Source organism: Platalea leucorodia (genome assembly GCF_965183815.1).
Source record: "Platalea leucorodia genome assembly, chromosome: 5".
NCBI classification, from domain to species: domain Eukaryota; kingdom Metazoa; phylum Chordata; class Aves; order Pelecaniformes; family Threskiornithidae; genus Platalea; species Platalea leucorodia.
The window spans coordinates 87,983,640-88,011,590 of NC_138827.1; the positions used below are offsets into that span (position 1 = coordinate 87,983,640).

The window sequence follows — 27,951 nt, forward strand, 5'->3', positions numbered from 1 at the left end:
ACACTTGTAGACAGTGTAATCCACATTCAGGGGCTTGGCTTAGCTCCTCTGAAGCCTGGGGAGCGTGGCAAATTCTAAGGTGTAGGGCCTGATACAGAGCTGAAAATCCCTGAGAATCCCTCCTGATCCAAAGAGCACGGCTGTCCTGTTGTGGATAACCAAGTGCAAACGCTTTCATGTGATATCTGCTAATGAGTTACTGAACAGACAGTATTAGTCTCATTTTGGGTCCTGATTCTGTAAAACATCAGTCCGTGCTTCATGCTGAAGGCAATTCCCCCCTCGCATGTTTACCGATAACTAAATGGTCGATCGGGAAACCTCACATAGTTCTCAGTGTTTATTTCAGACTGAAGGAAAGATACCTGTCTGTTTTTTTTCAGCTGTCCCTGTTAAGCTAGTTATATCTACCTTTAAACTTCACCTAGCTCAGTAATAAAATCTTACTCCCTAGATGTCTAAAGCTGGAAAGAATAAGGTCTGTGCCCACCAGCTCATGTATTGTGATCGCCTGCACATCACAGGCCACGTAACACCATGTGGAATTGCAGAGGAATCTCTTCACATTTCCCCCTTGCCCCATTTCCCAAAACTGAAGCGGGTCTCTGTAATGGGAATTATTTTAATAAATGTAATCAGTGAATTTATTACTAATTTGTTAATTTCAGTATGATAGGTATTGCTCACCTTAAAGAAACACCTTCGTAGCATTTATATTATGCAAAAAGGGAGATCCAAAAGTTTTCACCAGCCTGGACAGAGAAGGGATTGAACCAGAGCTCCATAACGCAGATCCGCCCCGGGCTTTGGCACGCTAATTGTTGTGGGGAATCTTTCTTTTCTGTCCTTGGGACTTGGAGAGTCCTGAAAGCTTTACTTCTGTAGCTGGTGGAAGACAAAAACCTATTTCAAAACTGAAGTCTTTCATGAAGGAACAACATTGTAATTCAGATGATCCTAACTTTACTAAGTTCCCCTATTTTAAGGTCAAAAACTGTGGGGTTTTTGTTTTGTTTTGTTTTGTTTTGTTTTTTTTCAGATCTTATTCAAAGGCATCTTGTCTCTATACAAAAGCACAAATGGGAGAAAATCCAGCCCTTCCACCAGGGATTTGTTCCAATGATAAACACCGACTTTGGTTTAGAATACTTTGCCTTATTTCCTTTGTGAAACTTTTCCAGCTTCGGTTTTCAGCAAGTTGTTCAAGTACTGTCATTGCCTGCTAGGGTAAACTCCAGAAGGATAAAATTTCCAGTCAATGGGGAATATTTGAATGCATCAATTCACGAGTTGGACTTTCACCCAGTAATTCCACCAACAATTTAGTAGCGTAGTAAGAGGATTACCTCCTTCAGTTCCCATTCCTGTTCCCCAAACTCGTCAGTCCAAAGTCTTCTAATTATGTTCTAGGGCTTCCAACCTTTGCCCAATTGAGCATTAACTTGTACAATTGTATCTGACAACATTTTAAGCCTATTTAAATTCAGCTTAATTTGATCTTTTTCCTTTGCTATATAATTCTTGATTCCTTTTCTTTGTCCAGCCAAATCTCAGGACATGGGTCTCTAACCTGATCCTTTTTCTTATGAATTGTTAGGATCCAGCTTGTGACTATTGGAAGCCAGTTGGCAGAGCTGCTTTTATGTGCAAGATCAGGACCAGAATGAAAAAACAGAAGCATTTATTTCTCCAGGGTGTAGTCTGAGAGCAGCTGGAAGGCTTGGGCTGTCACTAGTGCATTAGGTGTGAAATACCCGCTGTCCTTAACTAGGTGAATCTCTGACAGCAGAGCCTGTTATTCATGGTACTACCAATAGGACTGCATCAATGGGCCAATTTTCTGTGTAAGCGTAAATCACGCTGTATTCTTCATAGAAGAGAAAACCCACTGAGAGAACTGATTCTATTTGGGTGAGTTGTACTGAAAGAATATTGCTATTTTAGAAATAACCATTATTGGGTTTGATTTGATGTGGAATACAATAAAGCCCAAGCCGAATTATGCAGGGTTACTATAATTATTTTAAAAGCTCAGCATGGAAAAATTTGTAACAGCTCATGTGCTCACATCAGGGATCGTTTCAATTTTACCCTCATGAACAGTTGTTCATTCGTTGCTGATTGCAACAATCTTTTAATCAAGAAAACAGTGTGGATATTTTACTCCAGCTGGTAACAGGGGTTGGGGGAAATAGTAATTTTCAAGCTGAATTTGAGAACTGAATTTCTTCAAAGTAATGATACTTGCTAAATAGAAAGAAGTGGCTTCAAAGCTTCTTTAAAAGGATAGACGGCATCAAATTCAGCCTTTAAACAATGTGTTGCGAATATGCTCCAAACCTAGAAGCATCAATGGGAAGGTCTGTGTCACTGGCAGCTTACAGAGGCGGCTTTTCCCCATTGCTCTTCATGTGGCAGCGATGGGCAGAAGCTCTGGTTTGCTTCACCAGCAACAAATTACAAATCACTAAGTGAATGAGCCAGCACACAACAAAACAGCTGGAAGCAAAGATGTCCCCGTCCATTCTCCTTGCTGCTTAAATTAGCTCATGCAGTGCTTGCTTACTCCTCAGTGTCCAAACCCAGCATCTTCCTGAGTACCTTAAAGGCTGGCATTATTTGACAACAAAAAGGTGGACAGGCACTGCAGCTGGCTTCCCAGGCAGGTAGATGTAGGGAGGGGATAAGATAACCAGTCTTTTCTGTGTTCTCAAAGTCCCATATCCTTTGGAGGTTACTCACCAACACAGCTGTCCAGAAAGCACCTTTCATTATTTTCCCATTCTTAATGTGAAAGAGCAGAGAAAGACAGCCAGGAGGATTGCTTTAGATGATGTTCTTGTCGACTTTTGTGGGATTTTTTCCCCCTGGAAAATGTTGGGATTAAAAGTGTTAGAGGTGTGTAGTGAAAGCATGAGAATTCTTGATGAAACCTATTTTGAAGGTTCCCCCCCAAACCACAAACACACACACTTTTTCAACAGGAAAATGGTACTTCTGGAGGAAAAAAACCCAACTTTTCTGACCACTGTCTGACCAGCTCCAGGACTATGACAAATCCTTCAGGTCCTGATCATAGGCCAATGGTGTCTCCCATCATCATTTTTAAGCCAGGTCCATCCAAGTATGAATGGCACAAGCAACAGCACTTGCATTGCAGAGTTGCCTTGAAGAAGGACCCATTTGGGTGTCACCAGTGCCAAGTCAGTGTTAAGCTTTGGGTTGTTGCATGGCTCAGTTGCCTGCTCTTACTGTGCTGGCTTGTGCCTGCTCTGGCTCTTCTGCAGACCAGTTTGGATCCATGCTTCCTGACACAGGGACACTGCTCTGAGAGCAGGATGCTAGTTAGACTTCTACTCAGATGGCCCATCTGAGGAGACAAAAGCAAAGGAGAGCTTACCCCACAGACCTCACAACTGGTTTCAGTGACTAAGCTTGGGAATATGTGAAGGAGATGTCCAAGCTGTGAGAATCTAGTCTCAATTCAGACTCATGCAAATAGGCAGGTACGGAGCAGGACCAAAGCCCTGCCAAGCCACGGAAATATCTGTTTTGCAATCAGGAGGTATGAATAAGTAGTCTATAATGAAATGGGACACTCTGCTTTTATAAGTGTTTCTGTAATCTAGTAAGCAGAGGAAAAACTGTATCAAAGATGTATTTTTTATCAGTGAAGTGACACTACTAAGTTAGGTACAACTTAAGAGCTTTTCCATCAAGTATAAAAGGATATGGCCAAGATGCTTTAGCCTTTCCACACAGGTGGAGTGACTCCAGATATCAAAGGTGCAACTGAGAGGCTTCCCTCCTCCCTGCCCCAGTAAACTCTTGGCGGCTTCACTGGGAATCTTGCGTAGCTGCAAAATTCAGGTTGGGGACAGTTATTGTTAATACAATAAAAAGCAAATGAGAAATCCCTGGTTAGGTATGTCATTACTGCCAGTTTTCCTAGCTTACTCTCCAGACAGATTGGGTTTAGGGGATTGTTTTTTCTATTGCCACTTCTGGAATGCTAATAGGGACTGGGAGACTTGAACCTATTCAAACTGATCCCTTGATATTTCTCATTCATATGTATATTGAGATTATTCCATAATGAGAAAATGTTTGGATTTGTCATACAGAATTTTGTCGTACAGAAGCCATACTTCACCCTACCCAGTATCTTCTACATGGAGGGAGTATAAATTGACCTCTGTCATGGTGATATTTTCCTTATCTTTTTAGTGGCATGAAAACTGGCAAGTAAATCTTCTATAGAAGCTCCCAGCACAAAAACGAAACTGAAATATTTAATCCCTGTGGAAACAGCTTATCATGGTTCAAGGATTTCCCCCAAAATCAGGTTGTGAGCTTCCAAGAACACGTCCTGGAAATGGTGGTTTCACATCAAAGCTGAAAAAGGGAGTGGGAGAAGGGGGAACCCGACTGCTGGTGTTCACCCAGCCTCTGCAGTCTCAGCCTCCGACATCTAACTCCTGTGGATTTAGTGTACATGTGAGCACTTCCACAGATTTTAAGCACTCCAGGCAGAAGTGCCATTGTTAGGTATTTAATCTGAAAGCAGAGGATCCCCTTTCTTCCTTTCAAATCTAAATCCCTTGTTAGCTTAATTTCTTTAGAGAGGAACACAATCAGATGTTTTTTCCCCCAATAGAACTGTGAGTCAGGCTTTTTTTTTCTTCACTCCCAAAGAAAAGTACAAGTTACAAAGGAATGCTTACTTTTATTTGTAGCTTTTTTCTGAAGTGCACGTGATGTGTCAGCTCCTTAAATCCCTGTATTCTGTGCCTGAGTCTATATTCTTCCAAGTATTTTATTTTCAGTCTCCTGTGTCACTTTCTGCTTTCCTCAGGGGTTTTTCTTTTAATTGCAACATTTTAAAAAGTCACGCATCGAGACCATCTTCTCTTAAGTCTTAGATTTCCCATTCCTGTTAGTGGATGTCTACTTCAAGGCAACGATGCAATGCACTCCATTGTTTATGTCATCCTCTAGTGGCAGAAGAAGGGGAAATCTCTCATGAACGGCGAGACTGCTTTCAACAACCCATGGGTGAACTAGGTCCCCCTGCCCCTGTGACCCAGAAATTATTTTCTCTCTGCAAGTGACTGAATTTTCCTCATACTCTGTTATGATATCTCCTCAAATGTTTTGAGTCATGACACTTAGACTTTTATATTCCGTGGCTTCTCTGTGGCTTGAGAAATGCTGCTCAGGCTCTCAAATCATGTAACTGTTCATGATCTTTGCACAGCTGAGGGGTAATGAATGGGTCCCAGCTAGTAGCCCACTTCAGAGCCTTTTATTTCTGGTCTTGCTGATGTGGATCTTGGCTGGGGTCTGAGTAAAAACTGACATTACTTGATAGCTGATTTTTTAATGAGCTGGCAGCTTCTATTTTTTAAAAGGGCATGGCTGATATGGGATACTGGAAATTTTGGTGACATACTCTCAACAGAAAAGAGGCCAGGGATTGAATTAGCATGCAATCTGAATTACTGGAGCATGCTGAAGCATCTCTTCAGATCAAATTAACATCTTGTCGGTGCAAACAACCCCCATGTGCTCGTTCAGGACACCCTTTGGATTATTCCTTGGGACCCAGACTGTCACAGAATTCAAAAGATTACGTCCTCAGATATCAAGACCTGTGCAAGCAATGTCCATTATCAAAATGAATTTCAGACCGGCAATATACTGAGGGTGAGAGGGAGCCTCAATGCTGCAAGCAACTTTGCATGCATCCATGTAGCTATACTCAAGCAGAGGTTCTTAGAGCATTAGGAGCCTTCATCAGGAGACTTCCACTGAAGTCTTGTGACCTTCAGCTTTGCTTCTTGTAAAGAGATATTTGTAAAAATGTACAGCCTTCCATAAACACCACCCAGGCCTGGTGAGCAAGGGGATGGGGAGAGAAGGCTGAGTCCTTGCTCATTCAGGCAACATATTATTGATTTCCCTCTGAAAAGAAATAGCTCACTTTTATCAGAACTTGGCAGCAAGCAGAAGAAACGTGAAGAGCAGCACAATACAAGCAGCAACCTGATAAGGTCTCCACGTGGTGCCTGGATGCTGGGCGAGCAGTGACTCTTCAGGATGAAATCATTAGTCTGTCTTTGAAACCGTTCCAAACTCAACTCCTCTTCCAGGAAGCACCGAAAAAGAAGCTAACCTGTACCAACCATGACAGCAATTTTAGCGACTTTCCATTTCAAGACCATCCTTTTTTGAGTAAGGAGTATAAGTTTGTTGGTGACCTGATGTAATGCCTGGCAGATTCACTGAGCTGTGAGTAGGTTTTCTCCTTCTAAAATTTGCTGTGTTTGAAGGTTTCCCATCAACCACCTTTAAAACAGTGGGGCAAAGAGCCTTTGTTTTCCCATTTCCCATATCTGAAATGAGGTAACAGTTCCTCTGAGGCTTGATTTACTGATGTTTGTAAGGCTCGTGGTAGTTTCTGCTTGGGGATTTCAAAGGGCTGCACTTCTGTCTAGTGTAAGTACCCTGACTTCAGCAAAGCTATGAACTAGATGAATATCTCCATCTTGTGCTAGTAACTCCTAACTAATCTTATTAAATCCTTTCCAGACCCAGATCAATATCTGAAATGCACTCTGTCCTGTAATTAATCTGATGAGCCATGCTATACATGTTTACAGGTCCCTTTGAATTTTTCTTTAGAGTTTTTTATTTTAAAATTAAACTGGTTTAGCAGAAACAGGGTCATGATCTCTGTTTCTTGGTAGCTTTTTCATGCCCTTATTAAATATCCTGTGCTGAGTGCACTCAGTAATTCAATGATCCTGCCCTGGTGAGTAGAGTCAGATAACAGGGTCTTAAAGACCCTGCACAGGGGCAAGTCTGGCAGTTTGATAGCTCATGTGTGAAAGGCATCGGTCAGACCAGTCCGACCGATGCATGGATTTGTCCCTCGGAGACATAAATGCATGATGAAGCGTGCGGACCTACATGAGTTAGAGCACCGTCATGTCAGCGCTCCTCGCTCCTACCTCATGCAGTCATGTGTCTTCACCTATGCTTGGTCTGCTTCAAGCTCTTGAGGGCAAGTCCTGTCTCTTGGTGAGGACAGTCTTCTGATACCTGGCTCTTTTTGGAGCAAAGGGCTATTCAACAACAGCCCCATTGATCCGTGACAGACTACGCTACTACTACTAATTGGTGAGGGCGTGAAAACACTGGCCTTTAGTTTTATATGCCCTCCAGAAAAATGGGCATGTGATCTTAGTTCATTAACAGTATAGATGACTTCATTAATAGTATAGATGACAGCAAGACTTAGAAGTAAGCTGTAGAAATAGAAGGAATTAATGGAATAATACTGTGACTCAATTTTGTTACCGTTGACCAACAGTCACATAGCTCACATATGTGAGAGAGCAGCAGGCAGTAATTAGCGCACTACAGTTGTGTCTGGGCTCAAAACCACAGCTGGCTGGTCTAGTGTTGGCAATAACTTCCAGTTTGAGCAGGAGGTTAGACTACAGACCTCCACAGGTTCCTTCCAGCATGCCTTTCCAGGAGCGTGTGACCCTGCCCAGGAGTCCTCTCATGTTGTACAATGCACAAAAGTTCACACCCTAGTGTCACAGCAAGGGGTCTAAGGATGGGTAGAGGATATTGGATATATGCACAGGGAATCATGAGAGCGCTGGAAACAATATCACAGTGTTGCTTTCTTTTTCTTCATCAGTCTTTAGCATGCTTCTTTGGAAGGGGCTCAGCTAATTGAAGGCATCAAGAAGGAGGCACTGGAGAGGTTTATGGCAACAAGGACAACAGGAGGTGCAAGGCTGAGCCAAAACACTGAGAATACTGGGTGGAGAGCAAAGCAGTCTGTACGAACCAGGGAGATCAGTCTCTAGAGTTTTCCATGGAAATCTGACGGTTTTCCCATTTAAAGAGTGGAAATCACCAACATTTTTGGTCTTAAATTTAAGGTTTCTCCATGAGACACAAAGAATATGGCACAGTTGAAAATGCAATACTTGGAATCGGTGAAAGTTTTGTTCACCTCTCAGCCAGTGCAGGAGCTGCTAAAGGTGCTCAAAGGTCTTGTGAGGAGGTTCATCCCAACCTCTTTTATTATTGAAGTTTACATGGGCATGGAGAGGTGAGGAGAGAAATGGGCCCTTGTGTCCCTTCTGTAGAGACTGAAAGTGCTTATCAGCACTTCATCTAATGATTAGTGTCTGGCACAGGCCTAGACTGCTCTTGGGCCCAGTTCAGTCTTGCAGCTGGTACACGCGCTAGTTTGGATGCAGAGACTGTTTAAGAACATCTTCCTTACCTCTGAGGACATGCCTCACTGTTCCCCTTGCATAAAGAGGAAGGCCTGACTGTCCAGCTTGTGAAAATCACCCCACAGCTAGGGCACTTTGTATTACAATTTTAGCCTGGGTCTGGTGATGCAGCCTTGATCTTGAGAGCTAACTTGACCAGCCAGACCAGTGCAAGCCTGCCAGGAAAATGGCAAGCCCTGCTCTGCAAAGAGCTGCTCAGCTGGGCTGCCGCTGAGCGGGATGTTGTGAGGATGAGAAACCCTTCTCGGTTGGGATCTGGGGCTCAGCTTGGCCACACACGTGGGCTTCACTATCAGGGTCACCAAAGCACTCCCATTCCTGCAACTAAATTTTAGTGCTCTGCATAGTTTGAATATCCCAGTGTGGGGTGGGGGAAAAGGAGCAGCTCTGGGTCTCCTCTCCCCCTTCCTCCTCATGGGAATTAAACATGAGAGCTAAGTGCTTGCTTTTCTGAAGCTATTATTGGCAACCAATGCAAAATGTCCCTTTTCATGACAAGTAAATGACCTGCTAAGTACAAGCTATAAAAATTCAGGTCATGTTTTCTGTTTCATTAACATGCTGCCTGACAAAGCCTTTGCCTGCTGGGGCTCTCTGCTGGGGAATGGGAGTTAGAAAACCCTTAAGGATTTCTCACTGTCATTACGAGATAGAAAGGCAAACAGGCTTCTAAAGGAAGGAAGGCTCCCAAAAGACAGGCTGCCTTTGTGTCTTGATCTCATGAGCAACCATAGGAGGAGGGAAGTAATGCCATTTACACACACAGTCCCAGTAGTGTGGGGTTCGAATGCTTTTATGTTTCACTAATAGCTGGGCCTGACTGTCCCAGAAGCCAATAGAAAGGTTTTCTTTGATTGAAACAGGCAGTGGACCAAAAATGCTATTCAGCCACAAAAATATTTGCAGAGTTGGTAAGTAGGGGGAGAAGACCACTATGAATCGGAAAGAGAATCCGAGGGAGAGCCTCTTTGAAATGCTTTTCTACAAAAATATTGGCTACCGTAGTCTTTGGGCCAGGAGCATCAAGAATTTACTGGAGACAGTTGTTCTTTCCACATAAAACCGTCTTTCAGAAATCAGAGAAGTGTCTCCCTGCAGGGGACATCCAAGGTGGGTTCAGAGGGTGCATCACTTCTTGGTGTAACTACATGGCTTTCCCATTAAGGAGGTAGGGAGGATGGACCTTTGTTCACGTGCTTGGCTAAGGCAGGATTAATCTAAAGCTGGATTCTACCACCATATAATCCTGGCAGATGTTTGGATCCAGGGCCTTTTCTCTGTGTAGGGAGTTTGGGCTTGAAGGAGTTTGAAGAGCATTAGCTTTTGCTCTTGGCAATGTTGAGCAGGATGCATCCTGCCTTCTTGACTGTGTTCTCTGGGCTTGCAGGGTGGTAGTTGATGTGCTGGCAGTGAAGTTGTGCTGCCCCGCCTAGGGCTGAGGTTTGGCTTTCCAACTCCAGGTCAGCTCCCATTCCTCTCACCTGTCCTGCTTCCTCAGCTATGAGCTGATAAAGTGAGTTGCACATGGAGAGCGTGGAGGCTGAGATGCAGCAGAGAGATCTGAGATGTAACCTGACAGGTCAGTGCCGTTCAGAGGGTTATAAATACTTCCTTGAGCCAACAGGTATTTCCAGGCTTGGCATCCAGGTGTTCTGCTGAATCACTTCTTGCCAGAGGTGGGTTTTAGGGACCAGGCTGCTTTGTGCCCTCTTCTGTGTTGTTCACTCCCATGTACCTTGTTCTCTACAGTGCTCTTGCCCAGAATGCCAACGTTTTGGAGCAGCACCATCAGACTCGTTCCAGGGATACTCAGCCTGCAATGAATGCATTGATTCATAGCTTATTTTTAAAGCCAGAAGGAATTGCTATGCTCGTTTGCTCTGACCTCGAGCATGCAGCAGGCACAGGAGTATTTATAGCTCTGTTTACAGCATTCTGCTCTGTATACAAGCCAATAAGCCCAAGTAAAGAGCAGGGTCCCTGCCCCAGTGTAGGTTTGACAGCCACTACAAGCTCAACTGCTTTATTAAGGTATTGCCCTCAGTAAATGGCAGGGCAGACTAGCCCTGCCGATTCCAGAGCATGTGGGCAGACAGTTGCCCGCGCACAGGACTTTCTGCATATACATCTGTGGCCTGTTTGCAGCAGAAGCAGAAATAAACTCCAGGTGCAAGAACAGAGATCTGGGGAAGTCCTGCCTCTGTGCTTTACTGCTTTTTAGTCTCCATGCTGAGCCTGTCTTGCACCTTCTCTTAGGGGACCATCTCTTCGATGTTCTAACCATATTGAAGCAGCCCAGAAGATGCATAAGGTCACTGGATAAGATGGTTGAAATGAGCCTAGGGAATAATAAATAACTTGTAGGGTGGTGCTGGAGAAGAGCAGGACAGAGCCACCACCAACTGCAGCTGCTACAGCTCTCCCTGTATAATATTTCCCAATGTGTGTTCCCTGCTTTGTGTTTGGGGTTGCAGGCTAAGAGACAGTGTGCTCCAGAGTGCTGTGGTGCTGCATCTCAGCTGCGGTGCTTGAACTGACCTGCCCAAAGCTCAAGCACTCCAAGAAGATAAACTCTCTTGTACGTGTGGGACTGCGATCATTAAAAACTGAAGCAATGCAAATATACCCCGCTTTCCACTTGCTGTGTTCTGTCTTCATGTCTCGCAGCACACAGCCAGTGTCCAGGCCACTTGTCTTTCTCCTGTGCTTAATTCTGTTGCCTTAGCTCTTAACGTGTGGTGAGTGTCCAACCAGAAACCTGAGCATTAACTAGATAGATAGATAGATTAGCTAGTTTTTCTTCCTGTTGACTGTTAGATTTCTGCAGGTTAGTCTACTGCAACTGCTTTTGGACTGCAAGCACAATGTAAGAAGCCCTTGTCATTCTTTTTCCAGTAAAATGCCAAGTACAACATTTCTTAGATTAAGATTTTCATAGCTAAATTTTGTTAGTGTTCTGATTGATATGTGTCCCTTCAGGTTCAAATTCCCCTGAGAGCCTGCCTTTTTCACCAGACTCTATTTGTGAGTGAACATGTAACTGACTGTAACATTGTACATCCCTCAGATTAAATCCCTAAGAGGGAAAGTAATTACCTTTTTACATGCAGAAATGGTAAAATCAGCTGGAGCTAACACGTTGATAGTTAAGAGAATCAGTTATTAATATTTCTGCATGGCAGCAGCACAGCCACCAAGGCCCTTGCAACTGTGAATCTCACAATCTTGCTCTTGGGCAAAGTATATGCAGTCATCTCTAATCTGTTCCATCTCTCCACAAGCAGCTCACCCAGCAGTGTGAACAAATTGCCTGGAAATGTCGTCATCGGGCTTCATCTGGCACTATCTCCCCTTCTGTCTGGGTCATTGATTTCCTCATCTCCTCTGCTTTAAAACTCACATCATACATTAATTTGCGGCTCTCCAGTACTGAAGCAGCAGCACTGTGCCTCCCCTGCTCAACACCAGCAGCTTTCAGCCTCTGAAGTGTCCTTTCCTGCTGCTCATATGAAGACCTCCTGAATGTGTCTCAAGTGGCCTCTCTGCCTGCTCCATAACAGCATGTGCTCTGCCAGCTTTTCTTTCATCACAAGAGAGCTTAGAGCTGTTCTGCTTTCGGAAATTGGGTAAGATTCGGTCTCCTTCCTACAATGACTCAGTGTGCTGGAGAAATGACTCCTGCCTTGTACAAGCAGCTACCGCGAAGCTCTCGGGACTGGGTCAGCCTCTGCTAGCCACCAGCTCCCCTCCGGAGAGCCCCTTCGCCAGCAAGGAGCTGGGGCTGCTCCACACTCTGGTCTTATGATTGCTAAATATAGAGCCCACTGATAAATAACATAAATGCATGAAGGGCCCAAGAACAAACAGTCGTTGCAGCATCATCTTAGCTAATACAGCCTTTTCCTCTGTTCTTTTGTCCATGTCCCTGTGGCCTTTCAACACCATCCTTTGAATTTTGAGGAGATATCTCTGCATACCAAATTAATACTCAGTTCTCATTGCAAGTGTCCAGGATCGGGCCTTCAACATGCAATTCAGCCCAGAAAAGTTATTCTGTAAGAGAAAAAATCTTGTCTGGCTACTCACCGATGCTGTGGTGGCTCTCTGCTTGCGCTGGTCAGAGTTTATTCCCAGACCTGGTCTGCTGCCATCATTTAATAGCCAGGTACCACTCAGATCCTGTATCAGACCTGTTTGCTGAGCTGCAGCCAGCTCGAGCAGCTGAGCCACAAACTTTTGCCTGCTGTAGGTTTGCACAGCTATTCCCAAGGATCTAATCTGGCCAGCAGAAACTTATTTGTCTTGAGTTTTATTAGGAATAATAAAGTCCCATTTTTCCTCAACATTTGTAAACTGAGTGCATCTGGCATGGAAATAAGTGCAAGATGGTGAGGCCTCAAATTGTGAAGCCCTTACTCCTAAATTAATGGTGATCTTAATGGGAGTAATTCCATTCAAAGGAAGTGTCAGATAAAATTAGTCTGCTTCCTTATGGAAGTGTGTTCTTTCATAAAGCTCCTTGTCTTTCTAGAAACCAAATTGGCAGTCTCTTTGTTTCACAGCTAAATTCCTCATCCCAGGTCTGGAGTATGTATGGAAAAATATTTCCAGAGAATCCCCTGGTATAAATAACCTGGAGGGGGGAAGTATTCTATGTATTCTTCCTAAAAAAGAGAGGCAGCCTGCAAAAGGGCATGGAGAAAGGGCTGATCTCTTGTACTAGGGAAGGAAAAAAATCTTGATCTTGAGGCTGATGTTCGCAGTGTGTGCTCAGGGTGAGTCACATGAAAGGCAAATTGAGATAAGAGCAAAGACTCCTGAAAGAAAACTACTGATTTTAATCTCTGTAACCCTGCTTATAGGGTCCTTGTTGTAGAAATAAAAGCGCTGTGCTTCCTTGTAACGTCTCCTTGTTAAAAGGTGCAGCACCACCAGCTCCCCTGAGCTTTCTGTCTACGGCCTCGCTGTATGTTTTCTACATATAAAGCCTCTCGGGGTTTTTTGCTTCGTGACCTGTTTATAGAGGGTGCTGGGTGGCCAGCCTGTCCCAGCCCTCTTGCAGCTGTTACAGCCACACCATATCCCATCTTTAGCCACGCTGGCTCTTACGCAGTCACATGTGAACTTTTATCGGGTTTATGTAGTTGCATGTGAATATCACTAGATGTCCTCTACCGCTAAGTAGCTTTACCGCAGCCCGTGCCAGGCACCACACAGAAACTCAGTGAAATGAATCTCAGCTGTTTAAGCTGTCTTTTTTTATAGCTTCATTGTTCCTAGTCCATAGATGCACAGCAATATTCCTCATCCATAGCCTGAAGGAGTGATCTGCTACCTCTGACCGACTGGATTTACAGTGACAGCAAAGCTATTGTGTTGGTTTCATGCAGATTTGGAGCCATCTGGCACATCATAGGAGCACCTCAACTTTTTCCTTTGCCTCTCATTTGAGATTGAGCCATCAGGCAGAGCATAGGCTTTGGTCTCCTTGTGCTCTTCTCCAAATTCAACACCAAAGGCCAGGCGCGTGGGTCTCCACTCTAGCAAGATCTGAGCCGGTGCAGGATGGTGGATGCATCTCTGCATGGTGCAGTCGGGTACAGCTCCCTGCTCTAGCACAACCCAGCTGCCCTCCAGGCAGTGATGCCAGCAGCTCCTTGGGTTAGCTCATGGCAGGGCCACCGCGTGCCCTCAGACCCCATCTCCACCCTCTGCCTTCTCTGCAGTGACCTCTTATCCTCTTATCCCTGGCTACGGCAGGAACTTCTGCAGACAAAAATCTTACCCGTTGCCCTGTTTCTGCAGAGAAAACATTGCTTTTTTTGTGCAAACAGTCCCTGCCTTGCTGCCGTGCTGTGCAAGCCCGTGTGCTTGCAGCTGCCCGCTGCAGACCTCAGCTCGCATGCAGCGCGCCAGGGGCCGGCAAGGGAAGCATCCTCAGCCAGCCCCAAAGGCAGCTGCCAGCAAAACAAGCTGAGAGGCCACACGTGGCTCACGCTGCGTTAACCCACGCAACTTTAATATGGGACAATAAACAACCACATTCATCTAGCCCTAATAGTGAAATATTATGCCATATAAATAATGTGTCCTCTTATTTAGAGACAGTTCGCCTGAAGTATAGGCTGACCTGAGCTGTTCAGAGACCGTACGGTCACTTTAATCTATTAAGTGAAGCTGAAACAGACTGGAAATGTCGTGTGCTTAAAGCTGTATGGGGGGGGGAATGTTGGCTGAAATCTTAAGGCACTTTTTGCTTTTAGCTTTGTATTAAGTTCCACAGTTTGAAGCATTGCCCATCCTGTGCTCACATCTCCCCGGGGAGGGCTGGTAAAGGGGGGGGCTCTTCATGCCACTGCCTCTGCTGTCAAACTGAACGTGAAGTTTTGTTTGAGGGCTCCTTGGGATGACTCAGCAGGATACAAAAATGCACTTAAATAGGAGTTGTATTGTGTAAGCGCTCAACCACAGCAGCAATTCCCCTTTAGCAATGTTGTTAACTAATACGCACTACAAGAAATTTAATGTTGCTCCAGATACTGGCTGGAATTGAAAGAGGAGTTTTTGGCTTTCCTCCTTACATAATTTTAGTATTTCTTATGGGCAGGAAGGCTACTGAGAACTGAGGAGTACCCTGGAGACCCGACGTGCAGGAGCCAGGCCATGGACTTTTCCTCTCAAATGTTACTGACTTTGGTATGAAACACATCAGATATTTTCAGGTTTGGGTGTCTGAATATTGGGCTTGGTTTGGAAACACAGCTGCCTGCACAGAAGCAGAAATGTGCCTGCTCTGAAGGGTGATTTGCTTAAGATGCCCAAGTACAAAGCTGGATGCTCAGATTTAAAGATCTAAACTTGAAACCTTTCACTTACCGGTCGCAGGACTGCTGTGTCCCCAGCATTTAGTGACAACATTTCCACACCTTCGAGGGTGTATAAATGACCTGCTGTGTTTTGAGACTCACTAATGGGTACCGCTCACCAGCAGCTTTGCCAGTGCTGCCCTCGCTCAGGGCAAGATGTGCTGATAGCAAAAAAAACAGATTCCTCGTAGCCAGCCACCTCCATTGCTGAGCTGTACATGTGGCTGCTAACAAAGTCTGCCCTTGAGAAACTGAGGAGACCGTTTTGTCCCGGAAGAAAAATCTGCAACCAACAGAGGAGCTGAGTTTCGCACCAAATTCACGTGCAAACCTGTGACTCCTGTTGACAAACACGTCTTACAAACGCAGCTTTTCATTCACGTGAACAAAACGCCTCAGTCCCGCGGTTTGGTCCGGAAAGCCTCCAAGGGTTCCCCTGGACATGTCTCCTGTGTCTCGAGACAGGGTGAGATTAATGAAGAATTTGCAGGGTGAGCCGGCGTGGGCGCTGTGGCCACTTGCTGTGGGTCTGCTCCCTCTCACCTCCTCCATGCTGCTGGACCAATGCAGATTTTGAGGCAGAGGCTCGTGTATCTTTTTTGTAAAATGGCAGCGTGCTCCTCTCTGCCTCTTACTTGTTTTGTGCAGGCCGCAGCACGTGCCAGACTGCCTTGGGTAGATGTTTTCTGGGAGTACTGGGGTGTATGTAATGCTAGTTTGGCACAGGAGGGAAGCTGGGGCTGCTCGCTTGTCTGTGAGAACCAATTCAAGTCACATACATCTGCTTTGCAAACCAGCATGGAGGTGCACCCTGACCCAGCAAGGTAAGTTAGCAGGTGTCTAAATGCAGCCCTGTGAGATGCGCTGGGTGCTTGGCATGTCCCTCAGCACCCTGCAGGATGGTGCCCAAGATGCTCCCATTGTAGGACACGGGGCAGAGCCAGACCAAGCAGTCCTTCCTCACGTGGATTGCTGTCACGGAGCTGCTGCCTGCGTCCTCTGTGAGGGCAGCGCGTGTAAATAAACCCGTGCACGCACAGAAGCTGGGCTTTCGCTCCCGTCGGCTGCAAGGGGAAGGTGTGAGGTGGCAAAGCAGTCTGCAGGGGAGATGTGAAGCGCTGCTTTGGTTCTGTCTCCCATTGCCAAGGGCACAAAGGAGAGGTAGGAAAAGTAACTGCTGCCCATGTGTTCCCATCTAGGATGGACTCTGGTGTATTAAACACAAATTCTGTTACTGTGATAAAAGTTGATACGGCTTCCTCGTATTTAGTATGAATATATATATGTGTGTGTGTGTGTGTATAGTAGCCGGTTCTTAATGGCATAGTGTGCGTTGTGTCCATGTGCCGTGAACTCCGGTTGTATAATCCCGTGCCCTCCGGTTGCTGCCCTGTCCATCAAGCAGCGCCCGCGGTTCTTCACTCTCCTCCTCCTCCTCCTCCTCCTTTGCTGGCGGCTGCCGAGCGGCCCGGAGGGTCTCTCCGCTCCCGTTCAGCCAAACCGCCCCCGGGCTGCCGGGCGGGGAGAGGCGAGGCACCGGCCGCCCTCCCGCCCGCCCGGGCGCCTTAAGGTGCCGCCGCCCGCTCCCGCCGCCGCGGTCCACCTTAACGCGGCGGCGGCTGCGGCGGCGGACGGGCCCATTGCCGCGCCGGGGGTCGGCGGGCCCCGGGCCCCCCGGGAGCCGCGCCGCCGCGCCGCGCCCGCCGGAGAGCGGCATACAAATGAGTCAAAAGTGAGAAAAACGTCGCCGTCACCGAGCCGCAGGTGATGGCGGGGCTCGGGCCGCCGCCGAGAAACCCCCGCCGGCGGCACCCGGCCCGTCCCCGGGCGGCGGGGCCGGGCTATTTATAGTAGCCGCCGCGGCGATATAAGGGGTGGCCGGGTGCGGGCTGCCCTGTCGCGGCCGGCGGGGCGGGAGCGGGCGGGGGCCGGCGGCGCTGCCCGGCTGGGGGTGCTTCTCGGCGGGCATGGGCGGGCGCTGAGGGCGCGGCGCGGCGCGGCCCCGGCAGCCCGGGTGAGCGGGGAGAGGGGCTGGAGGGCTCGGGGCTGGGTGGCGCTTTCAGCAGGGGGGGAAAAAAAGAACCCAAACAAACAATAAATCGCAGTTTCTTTTGCTTTTACCCCCGCGACGCGAGGGGGTGCGGGACAGCGCCGCGCGGAGTTACGGCGCTCCACGCGTGGAAAGCCGGCGGGAGGGGTGGGACCGCCGTGACAGCCAGCGGTAACGGCGGCGGGGCTCCCCCCTCTCTCCCCTCCTCTTCCCCCAGTCATTCCTGCTGAAATGCGGTGCCCCGCTCTGGCATGAGCCCCCCCGCCGGGAGGAACGCTCCCCGGGCACCGCCGCTTTCCCTGGCCGGAGGTCGGTGTCGGGAAGAAAGCGCTGTCGCCGACTGTCGCCGCGGAGCCGCCGCTCTAAGCAGCGCCAGACGCCGGGCTTGGGACGGTACGGTCGCTTTGTGCCGCGGGTCTCGCTGCTTTCGGTGGGCTTTCGGTGTCCGGGGGGTTTCTTTCCTTCCCTGCTGGCCGCTTGAAGAGGGACTGTATAAAGCGATGGTTGGACCGCTGCGGGTCTCATGTCTTCTCCGGGGGGTGTGGTGGGGAGAGGGGGCCGCTCTGAGTTGCGCCGTGTCGTGAAAGATCTTTATAAGTTGAGGGTTTGTTGGATTTTTGCGCTGTCTGGGCTTTTTCCCCCCAGCAGATTCAGAGCCACGCCAATCTTTTACTTTCCTACCGCTTGCATGTTCTTATCTGTGTACTGCAAGATTTCTTATCTGGCATTAAAACTGCTCTTGGACCACTATATACTTTGTGAAAGCTTCCAGATTTATGTGTTTGAGTTATTTGCTAGACTTTTAGAGGAAAGATATAGATGCTATCTTTAATTACAAAGAAACAAGAAGAGGAGGAGGTACTTTTTTTCCTGGTTTTACTTTTTCTCTGCTTTAAGAAAATGAACTGAACCACAGCTGAAGGACAAGGACTTTTCAGCTCTTGTGTTTGGGATTGCTGGGGATTAGAAAGAAAACTTGTAACTTTTTTTTTTCCTTTTTTTAAACGACTCAAGAGCCCTAGAAGCAGTGTTTAGAAAATGCTGCTTCCCCGAGAAAGTAAGAGAAAGCCACGCTGGCTGCAAGCAGAGGAACAAGTTAAGAGTTAGACCTTGGGTGGACCAAGTCTCTGCCTCCTGCGCTTGGCTGCGCTAGTAACCCTCCCTGTTGAGCTGATGACTTTATGCAACAAACTGGGACTTTACACCGTGGCGGTTCGGAGCAGAGCCTGGGGTTCTGTTAGAAGAGCAAAGTGCATGGTGGAGTCCTGACCGCCGCGTGAGGCTCTCCCCCAGCACAGGTAACTGCGGCCCTTCTGCACCCATCAGCTGGCACTCGTCTACGTTAGTTGCCTAATCTTATGAAAGTGTGGAAATCTAAGCCACCAACTCCTTAGGTATCTTAAGGCATCTAAATTCGGATTTTGGTGGCAGGCTTAAAGGGATGCTATTGACTGGAAATGTTCCGTTGATGTCTTATCTGGAAACTGTTGTTCATACAGTAGTTGGTACTAAGAACAAGCACACCAACTTTATAGTCATACCTGGATATAGGTGTGCTTTCTGAATTTTCACTGTGAAATTATATCGGGTTAGCTCAGGCCCTTTCTGCACAAGAGACGCATTTCAAAGGCCTAAGACTGCATGGGTCAGCTGTCATTATTTTTCTTTATGAAAGGTGTTTCTCTGTTGCTCTGGATCTGTTAGGGGCATTGCAAAAATGGGGTCTATTAATTTAAGAAAAACTAGGAGAAGGTAAGAGAGAGAACAAGGGTGTGGCAAGGAAATAATGAAGTAATAGCTTTAAAAGAACTACCTCTTAGTAGCACAGCTTTTTAGGACTGCCTAATAGAGATAGGATTTCTTTCTCTGTACTTTGAGTCTGAAAATACAAAGCTGACAGCATCTCTTTAAAAATAATAGTGCATATAGAAAAATATGTGTTCTTCATATTATAGTTCTGCATTAATTTGTTTGGCTTCCTCTGATTTTGCCTCTCCATTCCAGGAGATATCCCATACGATAGGAGTGTGTAGCCCAGATTGCAGAGGGCCAAACACCCCACTGGCATGACTCCTGCACCGGGGCCAGAGCTGGCCCAGCATCTGTTTTCAGAACTGATGTGAAAGGCAGTTTCTACTTATTGAAGTTTTTTGTGGGTGTTTTCACAAGCTCAAAATTTTTCGCAGAGGAACTAAGAATTACAAAAACATAGCTTGCCTTCTTCATGGGGGGAGTTTTTGGTATGTGTTGCGTTGGGTGATTTTTTTTCTTAAACTGCCACTGAGGCTAACAAAAGGGAGGAATAAAACTGTATCATCTGGTGGTTAGAAAGGACTTCTTTCCTTCTCCTCACATGTTGTTTGGCCCTGGGGGAAACATGGCATTTGGGGACTGGAAGGAGGAGGATGAGTCCTGTACATGAGCTGGTGTTGTCATCGGCAATATAGTACACGAGGGCAATGGAGGGACAAGTGTATATAAGAAAAATGAATGTGAATCGTTACTGTTGACATCGTGCTGTGGTTCCTCAGAGCTCTTCTTTAACTGTGGGCAGAAGCAGTGTGCTGTACCCAAGACCTGCATGACCCTTTAGCTCACACCACATGCTGCCAGTGGTGTTTCGCTGTTGAGACCGTCAGGGCAGAAACTCTGCTCCCTACTGCTCTTAATTCTGGAGGGCTCCTTGAGGAAGGCTGTTTGGCTTCATTCATTTCTGCCCTTTCCTTTTTATCTTCCCTCTTCGGGTGTGAAATATTTTTTTGTGACTAGATTCAAGCCAAGGGCCTCTACCTACCTCCTGCAGTTGCCAAGCTGGGCATCCCTGCTGGGTAGAGGTGAGCCAGTTCATTAGGATGAATCAGTCTGCCCTGTGAAAGTTTTAGGCTCCAGGCTTCAACTGGACCAGTCTCCATGTGGTCTTGCCTGGTTTGTTTGCTTTGCACGGCTCCAGCCACGCTGTCGCTCCTGGTGGCTCCTCGCTCAGCCTGCGTGGAACCTCTGGTGCGGCGTGGTGCCCCTACGTGTGGGAGCTGCCCTTGCCTCAGCGTTGTAACTCCTCCGTGACTGTGCATCTCTTTGCCTCTCTTACCTGCAGAGGTGGAGGCAGGAGGGATTGCGCCTCAGGATGGGAATGTGCAGCCCTTGACGCAGAGGGTACTCCAGACTTGGGAGATGGAGAATATTAACGTGAATCCACAGGAACGAAGAGGGGAGTGTTTTTCCATGTTGGCAGTGTTTGCATAAGCTTTTACTGTCACAAATAAGTACATCAGGGTTGAGGGGACAGATTCAATATAGAAAATATGGAATTAATTTTCAGGCTTCCCAGACAGTACTATAGGCAGGGCTGAGGAAGAGAAGTGGTGTTAAAAGATATGGAAATGTGCCTTGAAAGTGACCTTTCAAAGATCAACAATATTATTCTTGGTGTCTGAGGCACCCAAGTTTAATGAAGTATAAAGCAGAAGGGGTTGGGAGGATTTGGTCCAAGTGAAAACAGAATGAGCGTGGGACTGGCAGATGGGAGGAACGTTAGCCCACTCCTTGCTGGAGTTATCGCTGCTTTCTCCTGTTGTTGCCTACAGAGGGACTTGACAGAAGATACTCAGTGGGGAGGGGAGTACAGCCTGCCTTTTCTACTTGAATGTCACTGGCTGTATTTTTCTCCATGGGGGAAACGAAGGTCCAACGCTCCAGTGGGTCACATCCTGAGTGTTTGTATCCAATGTAAATCTAGAGCAAGTCCATCAACTTCAATAGCATCTGCAATAAGCCACAACTGGCTCTTTCTGAACAGAGAGGAGAAATAAACAGCTGGAACTTCAGATGCTGACTTTGTTGGCATACTTGTTTTTTTGAGATTTACGACTCTCTTATTCTCCATTTGAGAATGTAGTGGAGCAATTGCTGATCCATGCATGCATGTATATGTGAGAAAATGTCAGCGGAGGAGTAATACGTATGGAAGTCTTGCATAGAAATATGGCAAACTGGCCACCTGTTCTTAGATGATGAAATAATTATACAAAAATATCTCCTGAAATAATGATTGAGTGAAGAGGTGGGGAGAGGGTTGGGGGAGGTTAATGATATTTTTAAGTAGTTTGCTGTACTTATAGCACTTATGGTACTTACTACTGACTCTCCTGCTAATTTTACTGCTTCAGACACTAGTTCTTCAGTAAGTGGTGGTTAATGCTGCTCAGATGTATAGGTTTCATCAGAGAGACCAGTCCAATGGCTGGAGCTAGCTGAAGAGATAGGTGCCTATGTACCTTCTCTGTCACAGACTGCCCAAAGGTGGGTAGGCAGCTTTTATAGATACCAGTAAGTGTCAATCTGTCTCTCATTGAGCCCACTTTTCTTCTTTCTAAAATGGGGTAGTAGAAGTTTCTTTGTGGGGTGTGTTGGAAGCATAAATATAGCACATGCTGAGATACTTCAGAAGGCATCTAAGTATCTGGGATACTTTGGGATTGGATTCCTCTTTCTTCTGGCTTCTCTTCTGGACAGAATTGACGAGCAGAATTGCTCAGTGCTTCTACAACTGAGGTCTTTTTATTAATTTTTGGCTAAATCTTGTTTGCCTCAGAGTTTGTTTGCCATTGGTGGGCTTGAGATTAAAACCTTGAGCTACTTTCTTGTACTTTCTTCTACTACTACTATAGAGCAGCTTAAAAACTGTGCAGACACCCTTTCACCTTCTCCCAGATAGATAATATAATGCCTGCCTTGCCTACCCTTTCAGAAGGTCTGCTTCTGGAAAGGATGTTGTACCAAATATATAACTTTATGCAGTGTGGTAAAAATGGTTTATTCTTTCTTCATCCCTCTCAGCCCTCCACTATTTAAGCCTTCGTTGTTGCTGCAAATTCCAGTTTCATACAAAGCCTCTCTTTTGAACATACCACAGTTCTCATTCTTGTATTAACTTGCTAAACCTACTTGAAGTGGGCACTTCATTTAATGGAGGGGAAAAAATCTATGTATTTTCCCAACGGTGGGGGAGATGCTCCCAAATGGTTTGCTGATCTCTGCTCTCTGTGTTTGGTTATTGCCAACTCGTGACTGCATCTGCCTAGCTCTTGGTCTAGAGATGAGCATCACTGAGGGCTTCCTGGGGACTGGTTCACATCTGAACGGTGACTTGTAATGATCAAACATGGTGGGCCAGACCACTGGTTTATGTAGTGACTGCTGTTAGTCCACTGAAGACCAAACAGCTGCTCCAAGTTTCCATCATCTCCAGTGAAAACGAGTACAGCTGCATCAGCTTGCAGCCAGTTTACAATAAACCTGCTCCCTGGGCTGTGGGTTAACCTCGCTAAGTGTCTCCTGGGGTCAGGTCTGTTACTCCTGTATGTGAAAATAAGTCTTGTGCTTTCTAATCTACTGGAGTGTAAATAAAGCAAGAAGGTCTTTCACTTACAGGCTCACTCATTGGCATATATTAGTAATGCTCATCAGCTTTTGACTGGAACTTTGATGGCATAATTACTCTAAAAGGGTAACATAATCAAAACTACCTGTGTGACTTCGGGAGTTAGATTCCTAAGAGTCTTAGTCATTATTTTAAACAGGAATCAGCTTTTTAAGCCACACATACTCCTGGAAGTTTTAAGAAAAGGCTTCTGTTATCGTGTCTTTAAAATGACAGTTTCTAGGACGAGCATGGCAGCTCTGCCACTCCGCTCATTTCGGATATTAAATAAGGAGGTTGAAGCAACAATTAGAAAAATACCGTGGAAAATAGATTCTCATGGGTAATCTTACTAGAGAGGTCTAAGATGTAAAAACGTCTACTCTTCAGTCACCTGACAGCAGGATGGATGTGAGCATGTAGTTTTCAGCTATGTCTTCAGGACAGCTAGGAGGATGACTGATGTCTCGGCCGTCACTGTAGACAGAGCAAAACATACATTTCTCCAGACATGATTTGGTGCACTGAATTCAAACAACTTGTGACTGGAACAGTTCGAGTCACCAGGGCAAACATGGTTATCAGAAGAAATGGATAAACTAAGAAAACAGTCTTGCATACTCTAGTATTTATGTTTGTGTAGGTAAGACTTTAATTTGCTATCAATCTTCCGTTTCTTTTTGAGCAGTGATGGATTAGTCTTGGTACTTGTGCAATTTTTAAAGCGTTCCTGTAACACTTGTAATGCAAAATCTATTTATTTTGCAACATACATGTGAGATAGGGAGCTACTATTTATCTGACTTGTACAGCTGGGGAACCAGAGCATTCAGTAAAGCTAAATGCAGCACACAGGATCACACAAGAAAGTCTGCAGCAGAACAGGCAGGAGGGTGCTGAAACTGGGTCTCGGTTCCCATGAAGACCACTGAGCTCTGGTCCATGCTCTTCTCATCAGGTTCCTCCACAGTGCTTCTGAGGCTGTTGGGTCGTTTCCTTGGCTAGCCAAGGTGTGGTTTGGCTTTTTGAAGGAGGAAAGCTCAAGCCTGGTGATGGAGGGAGGAAAATTATGTATGTCTAGGGGAAGATGGGGAATGGGGAGCATCCTCCAGCTAGAGATGCCACCAGCACTTCTTCAGCGAGCCCAGCTTCAGCGATGCTGACACAGGCTGCTTCACAGCTGTCGAAACTCCTTTACTTGGGGTAAATCCCTGCTCTTCCTGTGCCCAGAGCCAGCTCTGCTCTTTTTAATAAAGTTGATATGAGTGCCTGGGTTGACGATGAAGCCTTCTGCCCAGCCGCTGGCTCCACATCTGCTGCCACCGCGCTGTGTCTCTGTGCTGCCTGGGCTCCCTGACGGCGGAGCTGCCTTCGCTCTGACCCGGCCTTGTGAGGGGCACCAGTGTTTTGGTTTTGGGGGAGGAAGCTGTCGCAAAGCTGGCAGGAGGAATTTTTTGTTTTAGTTGCATGGTGAACAGTAACAATATGAGTTTTATTGCTCAGAATGTATCCACATTTATAGGATGCTATATTTAAAAAGGAGAAAAAATGAGTCATGGGGAGCTATGCTAATGCTAAGTATTTATGTCTACCTCTTGTGAGGCTGAAGGCAGCAGGAGTTGAGCAACACTCTTGTGAAGTGTCTAGAGGATTTATGGATCAAACTAAAGCCTGCTGAAGTCAGCTCTAAGTCACGCTGTGCCTCACTCGGGGTCCCTATCATGTACCTTGTGCTGGTTACAGTGAAATACTCTTCTTGAAAAACCTGGGAGCGCTCAGTGCTGTTGACTTCCCTGAGCTCGGGCGGGAGCTCACTGAGCCGCGGGCTGCAGCAGAGATCTTTACTCTCCCAGCGGCGACTGGAAAGTCACACCTTGGTCGCAGCCGGGGAGGGATGTCCCTGTGCCTCTCAAGCCATGCCTACAGCACCACATGAGCAGGTACCTGCACCCTGAGTGGGAGCAGGCAGAGCCTGGGCACGCCTCGGCTTCTGCCCGCTCCTCTACAAGAGCTGTAGTCCCAAAGAGAAGTAAGGTCAGGGTCTGCTGTGGCACAAGCTGCCAAGCTTTCCTTTCAGAGCCTGCTAGGGACACAGGGGTGCCAGGATTCAGACACTTTCGCTTATGGCATGCCTTGACACTAATTCAGTTGGCTTGCACTTAATTATGAAGTGCAAGTGTTGGTTTTTGTTTGTTTGTTTCTTTGTTTTTTTATTTAAAAATTCCTTAATGAAATACTGTTCTATTTGAGAGTGCCAGTGAATTCAGCTTTCCAAGTGTCTGCTTGCCAGTGTGGCTCAGCTCTGGTCGCAGGCAGAGGAGGGACTGGGACGGGGGCTTTTCTGTTGGGTGGGCCAGGAACAGAGGATGGAGACGGACTCACTGAACAAACCCAGACAGCGTGGTGTGCCCAGAAAATGCAGATTTGGTAACAACAAGGTGCTCTGCAGCTCCTCTGTTTCGCCCACTTATTTGAGAGAAGGACTTTTCAAAGTGAGCAGAAAATAATCATTAAAATGAAGTCTTCAGGGTTAGTGGGCTTTTTGTTTTGCTTCTTTAGGAATCGGTCATATCTGTATCAAAATGAGCATATTTAAGATTCCTTTGGTATATTTTTCAGGGGTACAGTAGAAAACAGAAAAGGCTGTAACGGTGTAAGTCTCTGGTTTATGGAAACAAATACTTGCTCATCTTGCAATAGTAAGAGGGGTTGAAAAGCTTTTGAATAGGGATATGTTATTTGCATTGCTGGCAGCACAAAGCCTAATGGTGAGTCTGATGTACAATAGCTGGAACAAAGACCCACCCAACCCACTTTGAAAGGATGTTAATGGCCATTGGTGCAGTGGGAATCCCGTGCATTTTTTTCTTAATCTGGCCTTCCCACTTAAAGGGCTACCAAAACATCCCCTGCCGCAGGTCTCCAGGTACCTGGTCACTCCAAAAAAGCATTTAGCGGATTTCTTCTCTAAGTTTGCAAGCCAGTGATACAAGCTCCTTTACCAGTTGGTTGTTGTGACACACAAAGACTCCAGAAAGGTATGAAATGACAAAAAGTAACAGGATGCAGATGGAATTTAATCTTTCAGGCACATCCAGACACTGTTATCGGGTCTGTCATCTGTACTTAACATACCCAAATAGCTCTTGAGGGGTCTGCATAGACAGCTGGCAATTTAGTAGAGATTGTGATCTTCAGAAAATACGTAGCTGATGTCTTGTGTAATACTTGGTATGGAAGTATTAGTGCCACCAGTGTAAGTAGAAGACTTGCCGGGTGGGGAACTGCTATCTATAAAGCAGGACTCATGAGCGCTGAGTACTGAATAACTTCTTCCTCAATCCCAGAAATAGTCATCAAGGGCATTCACAGAGCTTGTGTTGTGGGGAGACGAACTGGGAAGGGGGAGATGACTGAAGGAATCCCTTTGGCTCAGGAGTGCTCACTGCCAAGCTGCAGACTGGAGGTTGGTTTGATGGCTGCTGGCATTTGGTGGGGACAAGAGTCCCCAGCTAACCGAGGAGGAGGAGACGTGCCCGAATGCTCTGGCAAAATCCCAAGCTGTTGCAAATTGGTTTTGTGAAATGACAATGCAACATCAAGTATTGCCATCGTGGCTCTGAGTAGCGTATGATCTCGCTGTTGGGTACCTGCCTAGCCACAAGTCTACATCTGACGCAACTGTCCTTGGAGAACAAGGCAGGTATCGCCTGAGCCCATCCTGTGCACGCTCTGCTTCGCTTCCACCTGAAGAGACTTTGGTGACAGCTGGTGAAGGATCATAACTCTGTATTAAAAGTCCGAAGGTTACGATGAGCTGTAGCGATGAGGTGGACTTGAACGAGTACTTGTAGCTCTTCCCTCAGAAAATATTTTGTAGCTCAAGGACGGAGCGCTGGGAGAGAGACTTCTCTGTTTCCTCCACATGCTGTGGATGCTTTTAAATTTAATCTGCAAACAGGCAAAATAGCAAACATGAGGAGCTGAGCAGACCATTTGCTTTTCTTGAGGTTTGGTTTGGTCTGGTCTGAAAAAACTCTGTTAAAATGTTCTGCTGAGCATCGTTTCCTCTGCGCATTCTGCAAAATGGCTCCATGCAGCACAGACATGCTGATAAGATGCTGCAATGCCCCTGTCCTGTGAGCTGCGAGTGTTTTGTTATGTGAGATTTACCTGTGGAGTGTTAAGTCCATCTTCAGAAGTTTGACTTGGACTGAACACCTGCGGAGTGTGAAGTCTTTCAAGTAAATCAGCAAAGTTTTCTAGGGGATATATAATTTCTTATTCTTTTTGCAATGTAGCAAGTCTGTTTAATTAAGCATCTGGGATTTGAATTATTAAATAACAGAACAGTTTCAATCTACTTTTGTGTTTGTAAGGATCTCCAGCAACCCAGTTTTATTCCTTGGATTTTTAGATTAGGAGCTCTTTGAACCTCAGGAGGACGACTTACTGGATGCGGGAGGGCAGAGAAATACAACTCTTTTTCTAAGGTCTCCTGAGCACAGCAAGTCACTCCCTGTTGTTTACATACCAGCCTCACAAGAATATGGGAATACATGTTAGGTTGTCAAAGCAAAGGAGCAAAATCATGTTTTCAGGCATATGCTGCGTTGAAGCATCTGTTTGGTTTCGTGCAGTGTGAGGATAAATCCTTTTGCTGCATAAAACACCAGGAACAATTCTCTGGTTTGGAGGTCAGATTGCCTCATCTGTTTGGGGGGAAAAGTGATAGAGTAAAATAACAGTAGTTGCAGTTTGCATGGACTTGGGAAGGCTCGCAAAGAGGTGGATGGGTCTAGCTGGGAGGTGGGAAGGCACAAAGAGGAGTTATCTAAGCCAAAGAGGTGAAGGGTTGCTGAACTCAGGCAGCGGGTGGAGGTCTGCCACCTTCAAGGCAGTGAACGAGGAGCTGCGGAAGGAGGTGAACAAGTGTCTGCTAGCATCCATGGTGGGGGCAGAGGGGCAGGCAGCCCTGGGCAGGGTGTCCTCCTGGGCAACAGGAGGTGAGGGACTTGCTGATGAAGCCGCTTGGCCCCAACAAGCTCCCAAAATGCCTCCCAATGTCAGGAACGCTCCTGACCCCAGGCTAATGTGCTCTCGCTCCTGTTTGAGACCGGTGCACTTCAAAAGCCTTGTCGAGTGGAGGGGTGGGTGGACACGGTGGGTGGAGCTGATGACCCAAAATACCATTTCCCCTTCCTAAGGCTGGGCGTATACCAAACTTGTGTCTCTGTGTGGTAAAAGAATATGAACCAAAAGTGCTGAGAGATGCAGTGGTTAAATTGAAAC

At 46.5% G+C, this 27,951-nt stretch overlaps 1 protein-coding gene across 5 annotated transcripts in view; it reads left to right on the forward strand.

The window, feature by feature from the left end:
- The first annotated feature begins 16,864 nt into the window (after positions 1-16,864).
- MRAS (muscle RAS oncogene homolog) overlaps positions 16,865-27,951 on the forward strand; it is a 41,707-nt gene continuing 30,620 nt past the window's right edge. For 2 of the 5 annotated variants that reach the window (XM_082312444.1, XM_082312443.1), the window contains exons 1-2: positions 17,093-17,204; positions 17,458-17,633. The gene's annotated coding sequence lies outside the window, so the exon portion shown is untranslated. Of the gene's footprint in view, positions 16,955-17,092; positions 17,205-17,457; positions 17,634-18,504; positions 18,539-27,951 lie in introns of those variants that run through there. The other 3 variants (XM_082312445.1, XM_082312446.1, XM_082312447.1) reach the window with 3 other exon arrangements.